The sequence below is a fragment of the Ranitomeya imitator genome, unplaced genomic scaffold (genome assembly GCF_032444005.1).
Source record: "Ranitomeya imitator isolate aRanImi1 unplaced genomic scaffold, aRanImi1.pri SCAFFOLD_1447, whole genome shotgun sequence".
NCBI lineage: Eukaryota > Metazoa > Chordata > Amphibia > Anura > Dendrobatidae > Ranitomeya > Ranitomeya imitator.
The window spans coordinates 24,264-30,263 of NW_027193575.1; the positions used below are offsets into that span (position 1 = coordinate 24,264).

General features: G+C 37.9%; 8 non-coding genes across 8 annotated transcripts; all 8 read right to left on the minus strand.

Annotated features, from left to right (window-relative positions):
- Window positions 1-423: 423 nt before the first annotated feature.
- TRNAR-CCU (transfer RNA arginine (anticodon CCU)) lies at window positions 424-496 on the minus strand. Its single transcript has one exon. It is a non-coding gene; the product is annotated as a tRNA-Arg (tRNA).
- Window positions 497-943: 447 nt separating this feature from the next.
- TRNAI-UAU (transfer RNA isoleucine (anticodon UAU)) lies at window positions 944-1,036 on the minus strand. Its single transcript is given in 2 exon segments — window positions 944-979; window positions 999-1,036. It is a non-coding gene; the product is annotated as a tRNA-Ile (tRNA).
- An 852-nt stretch (window positions 1,037-1,888) lies between these two features.
- TRNAR-CCU (transfer RNA arginine (anticodon CCU)) lies at window positions 1,889-1,961 on the minus strand. Its single transcript has one exon. It is a non-coding gene; the product is annotated as a tRNA-Arg (tRNA).
- Window positions 1,962-2,408: 447 nt separating this feature from the next.
- On the minus strand, window positions 2,409-2,501 carry TRNAI-UAU (transfer RNA isoleucine (anticodon UAU)). Its single transcript is given in 2 exon segments — window positions 2,409-2,444; window positions 2,464-2,501. It is a non-coding gene; the product is annotated as a tRNA-Ile (tRNA).
- An 852-nt stretch (window positions 2,502-3,353) lies between these two features.
- Window positions 3,354-3,426, minus strand: TRNAR-CCU (transfer RNA arginine (anticodon CCU)). The gene has a single exon. It is a non-coding gene; the product is annotated as a tRNA-Arg (tRNA).
- Window positions 3,427-3,873: 447 nt separating this feature from the next.
- On the minus strand, window positions 3,874-3,966 carry TRNAI-UAU (transfer RNA isoleucine (anticodon UAU)). Its single transcript is given in 2 exon segments — window positions 3,874-3,909; window positions 3,929-3,966. It is a non-coding gene; the product is annotated as a tRNA-Ile (tRNA).
- Window positions 3,967-4,818: 852 nt separating this feature from the next.
- Window positions 4,819-4,891, minus strand: TRNAR-CCU (transfer RNA arginine (anticodon CCU)). The gene has a single exon. It is a non-coding gene; the product is annotated as a tRNA-Arg (tRNA).
- Window positions 4,892-5,338: 447 nt separating this feature from the next.
- TRNAI-UAU (transfer RNA isoleucine (anticodon UAU)) lies at window positions 5,339-5,431 on the minus strand. The gene is given in 2 exon segments: window positions 5,339-5,374; window positions 5,394-5,431. It is a non-coding gene; the product is annotated as a tRNA-Ile (tRNA).
- Window positions 5,432-6,000: the final 569 nt, after the last annotated feature.

The following is a 6,000-nucleotide window of genomic DNA, read 5'->3' on the forward strand; positions in this document are numbered from 1 at the left end:
AAAATGTTCCCAATGGCCAGGGTAAAAATTGAAAGATTACTCTCATTTTGTTTTGTAAGAAAGAACATGATATGAAAAAAAGAACATTGTCCAAAATGTTTCAAAAACCGTTTACATTTTTTCAATTATAATTTTTTTCTTTTGATCTTTGCAAATATTGTGTGGTTGAAAGCATAACCATATCTTAGAAAATATACTCTTTGTTATTTGGGTCATAAATGAAGATAAGATGAAAACAATTAAGATGCAATATTTTTCCGCCACACAATTGCGTGTTAACGCTTCTCTCAGTACATGGAAAGGATCGTTGTAAAGGGTAGAGGTTTGCAAGAACTAATTTACGAAGAAACAAGACAAGGAGAACGGTTTACACATGCACCATCAAACTTCCATGAGAAGCTGTCGGAAAGGGAAATCAACAAGCACCCCAGATGGGACTTGAACCCACAATCCCTGGCTTAGGAGGCCAGTGCCTTATCCATTAGGCCACTGGGGCTTGATGGAGTAGCTTAAAAATCTAGACTTTTTTTGGTTACCACAAGAGTGCAGCACTCAATTTTGATTGAGTTATCACGAACGATCTTGTAAGTTTGAACTCCAAATTGAAACAAACCGTCCGAATGCACATGCATCTTTATTTTACAAGAGAGCCAGGGCTAACTTTGTCGGGTCACTGTACGTTACTAATGCCGATGATGGAAAGTTTATTGGACTACCAGAAGCCTGAAAAACTAAATAGATAGCTTCCACATTTCCCTTTCAATTATGACACCAGATTACGGTGGGACTCAGTAGACTTGTCCAACCTGCGGCAATTTTTAAAAATACAAAAACTTAAACAACAAATATCTCGTTGAAATTTCTCTCTTAATCTTGGCGCTAGATCATGAACCGTTTCAACGACTTCAGTAGTAAAAAATACAAAACGAAGGCAAGAATAGAATGCTCCAGGTGAGGGTCGAACTCACAACCTCGGCATCACTCGACAGTTACTGCTTTATAAGTACCGCGCGCTGACCGATTGCGCCACTGGAGCCGACTGGGCACACCCCCTACGACATACATTCTATAAGAAAAAAAAAATGAAATGGGATAGTTCTTCAGAAAATTAATGATTGCTTACAACAGGTTTCTAAGATTTTATTATAATGTTTGACAATATATATTTTACCATATCACGATCTTTATTAAAAATGAAAACGAGAAATTTAGACACTGGACGCCGGGTCATTTTAGACTCAAACATCCTGTTTTTTTTTGGATCTGGAAATGCGCACGTACATTTGCTGCAATGAACAGACATTGACGATATAAAAAATTCTTCTGAATTCAGGGGCTGCAGGGTCATCTGTGACATCACCTTTTGTGATTCCTAGATCCTGTGTTAACAGCTGCGTACAGAGGTGTTGTCAGTCTTTGTAACCATACCTCTGATATTTAGGAGAACGGCAGGATGTTTGAGTCCAAAATGTTCCCAATGGCCAGGGTAAAAATTGAAAGATTACTCTCATTTTGTTTTGTAAGAAAGAACATGATATGAAAAAAAGAACATTGTCCAAAATGTTTCAAAAACCGTTTACATTTTTTCAATTATAATTTTTTTCTTTTGATCTTTGCAAATATTGTGTGGTTGAAAGCATAACCATATCTTAGAAAATATACTCTTTGTTATTTGGGTCATAAATGAAGATAAGATGAAAACAATTAAGATGCAATATTTTTCCGCCACACAATTGCGTGTTAACGCTTCTCTCAGTACATGGAAAGGATCGTTGTAAAGGGTAGAGGTTTGCAAGAACTAATTTACGAAGAAACAAGACAAGGAGAACGGTTTACACATGCACCATCAAACTTCCATGAGAAGCTGTCGGAAAGGGAAATCAACAAGCACCCCAGATGGGACTTGAACCCACAATCCCTGGCTTAGGAGGCCAGTGCCTTATCCATTAGGCCACTGGGGCTTGATGGAGTAGCTTAAAAATCTAGACTTTTTTTGGTTACCACAAGAGTGCAGCACTCAATTTTGATTGAGTTATCACGAACGATCTTGTAAGTTTGAACTCCAAATTGAAACAAACCGTCCGAATGCACATGCATCTTTATTTTACAAGAGAGCCAGGGCTAACTTTGTCGGGTCACTGTACGTTACTAATGCCGATGATGGAAAGTTTATTGGACTACCAGAAGCCTGAAAAACTAAATAGATAGCTTCCACATTTCCCTTTCAATTATGACACCAGATTACGGTGGGACTCAGTAGACTTGTCCAACCTGCGGCAATTTTTAAAAATACAAAAACTTAAACAACAAATATCTCGTTGAAATTTCTCTCTTAATCTTGGCGCTAGATCATGAACCGTTTCAACGACTTCAGTAGTAAAAAATACAAAACGAAGGCAAGAATAGAATGCTCCAGGTGAGGGTCGAACTCACAACCTCGGCATCACTCGACAGTTACTGCTTTATAAGTACCGCGCGCTGACCGATTGCGCCACTGGAGCCGACTGGGCACACCCCCTACGACATACATTCTATAAGAAAAAAAAAATGAAATGGGATAGTTCTTCAGAAAATTAATGATTGCTTACAACAGGTTTCTAAGATTTTATTATAATGTTTGACAATATATATTTTACCATATCACGATCTTTATTAAAAATGAAAACGAGAAATTTAGACACTGGACGCCGGGTCATTTTAGACTCAAACATCCTGTTTTTTTTTGGATCTGGAAATGCGCACGTACATTTGCTGCAATGAACAGACATTGACGATATAAAAAATTCTTCTGAATTCAGGGGCTGCAGGGTCATCTGTGACATCACCTTTTGTGATTCCTAGATCCTGTGTTAACAGCTGCGTACAGAGGTGTTGTCAGTCTTTGTAACCATACCTCTGATATTTAGGAGAACGGCAGGATGTTTGAGTCCAAAATGTTCCCAATGGCCAGGGTAAAAATTGAAAGATTACTCTCATTTTGTTTTGTAAGAAAGAACATGATATGAAAAAAAGAACATTGTCCAAAATGTTTCAAAAACCGTTTACATTTTTTCAATTATAATTTTTTTCTTTTGATCTTTGCAAATATTGTGTGGTTGAAAGCATAACCATATCTTAGAAAATATACTCTTTGTTATTTGGGTCATAAATGAAGATAAGATGAAAACAATTAAGATGCAATATTTTTCCGCCACACAATTGCGTGTTAACGCTTCTCTCAGTACATGGAAAGGATCGTTGTAAAGGGTAGAGGTTTGCAAGAACTAATTTACGAAGAAACAAGACAAGGAGAACGGTTTACACATGCACCATCAAACTTCCATGAGAAGCTGTCGGAAAGGGAAATCAACAAGCACCCCAGATGGGACTTGAACCCACAATCCCTGGCTTAGGAGGCCAGTGCCTTATCCATTAGGCCACTGGGGCTTGATGGAGTAGCTTAAAAATCTAGACTTTTTTTGGTTACCACAAGAGTGCAGCACTCAATTTTGATTGAGTTATCACGAACGATCTTGTAAGTTTGAACTCCAAATTGAAACAAACCGTCCGAATGCACATGCATCTTTATTTTACAAGAGAGCCAGGGCTAACTTTGTCGGGTCACTGTACGTTACTAATGCCGATGATGGAAAGTTTATTGGACTACCAGAAGCCTGAAAAACTAAATAGATAGCTTCCACATTTCCCTTTCAATTATGACACCAGATTACGGTGGGACTCAGTAGACTTGTCCAACCTGCGGCAATTTTTAAAAATACAAAAACTTAAACAACAAATATCTCGTTGAAATTTCTCTCTTAATCTTGGCGCTAGATCATGAACCGTTTCAACGACTTCAGTAGTAAAAAATACAAAACGAAGGCAAGAATAGAATGCTCCAGGTGAGGGTCGAACTCACAACCTCGGCATCACTCGACAGTTACTGCTTTATAAGTACCGCGCGCTGACCGATTGCGCCACTGGAGCCGACTGGGCACACCCCCTACGACATACATTCTATAAGAAAAAAAAAATGAAATGGGATAGTTCTTCAGAAAATTAATGATTGCTTACAACAGGTTTCTAAGATTTTATTATAATGTTTGACAATATATATTTTACCATATCACGATCTTTATTAAAAATGAAAACGAGAAATTTAGACACTGGACGCCGGGTCATTTTAGACTCAAACATCCTGTTTTTTTTTGGATCTGGAAATGCGCACGTACATTTGCTGCAATGAACAGACATTGACGATATAAAAAATTCTTCTGAATTCAGGGGCTGCAGGGTCATCTGTGACATCACCTTTTGTGATTCCTAGATCCTGTGTTAACAGCTGCGTACAGAGGTGTTGTCAGTCTTTGTAACCATACCTCTGATATTTAGGAGAACGGCAGGATGTTTGAGTCCAAAATGTTCCCAATGGCCAGGGTAAAAATTGAAAGATTACTCTCATTTTGTTTTGTAAGAAAGAACATGATATGAAAAAAAGAACATTGTCCAAAATGTTTCAAAAACCGTTTACATTTTTTCAATTATAATTTTTTTCTTTTGATCTTTGCAAATATTGTGTGGTTGAAAGCATAACCATATCTTAGAAAATATACTCTTTGTTATTTGGGTCATAAATGAAGATAAGATGAAAACAATTAAGATGCAATATTTTTCCGCCACACAATTGCGTGTTAACGCTTCTCTCAGTACATGGAAAGGATCGTTGTAAAGGGTAGAGGTTTGCAAGAACTAATTTACGAAGAAACAAGACAAGGAGAACGGTTTACACATGCACCATCAAACTTCCATGAGAAGCTGTCGGAAAGGGAAATCAACAAGCACCCCAGATGGGACTTGAACCCACAATCCCTGGCTTAGGAGGCCAGTGCCTTATCCATTAGGCCACTGGGGCTTGATGGAGTAGCTTAAAAATCTAGACTTTTTTTGGTTACCACAAGAGTGCAGCACTCAATTTTGATTGAGTTATCACGAACGATCTTGTAAGTTTGAACTCCAAATTGAAACAAACCGTCCGAATGCACATGCATCTTTATTTTACAAGAGAGCCAGGGCTAACTTTGTCGGGTCACTGTACGTTACTAATGCCGATGATGGAAAGTTTATTGGACTACCAGAAGCCTGAAAAACTAAATAGATAGCTTCCACATTTCCCTTTCAATTATGACACCAGATTACGGTGGGACTCAGTAGACTTGTCCAACCTGCGGCAATTTTTAAAAATACAAAAACTTAAACAACAAATATCTCGTTGAAATTTCTCTCTTAATCTTGGCGCTAGATCATGAACCGTTTCAACGACTTCAGTAGTAAAAAATACAAAACGAAGGCAAGAATAGAATGCTCCAGGTGAGGGTCGAACTCACAACCTCGGCATCACTCGACAGTTACTGCTTTATAAGTACCGCGCGCTGACCGATTGCGCCACTGGAGCCGACTGGGCACACCCCCTACGACATACATTCTATAAGAAAAAAAAAATGAAATGGGATAGTTCTTCAGAAAATTAATGATTGCTTACAACAGGTTTCTAAGATTTTATTATAATGTTTGACAATATATATTTTACCATATCACGATCTTTATTAAAAATGAAAACGAGAAATTTAGACACTGGACGCCGGGTCATTTTAGACTCAAACATCCTGTTTTTTTTTGGATCTGGAAATGCGCACGTACATTTGCTGCAATGAACAGACATTGACGATATAAAAAATTCTTCTGAATTCAGGGGCTGCAGGGTCATCTGTGACATCACCTTTTGTGATTCCTAGATCCTGTGTTAACAGCTGCGTACAGAGGTGTTGTCAGTCTTTGTAACCATACCTCTGATATTTAGGAGAACGGCAGGATGTTTGAGTCCAAAATGTTCCCAATGGCCAGGGTAAAAATTGAAAGATTACTCTCATTTTGTTTTGTAAGAAAGAACATGATATGAAAAAAAGAACATTGTCCAAAATGTTTCAAAAACCGTTTACATTTTTTCAATTATAATTTTTTTCT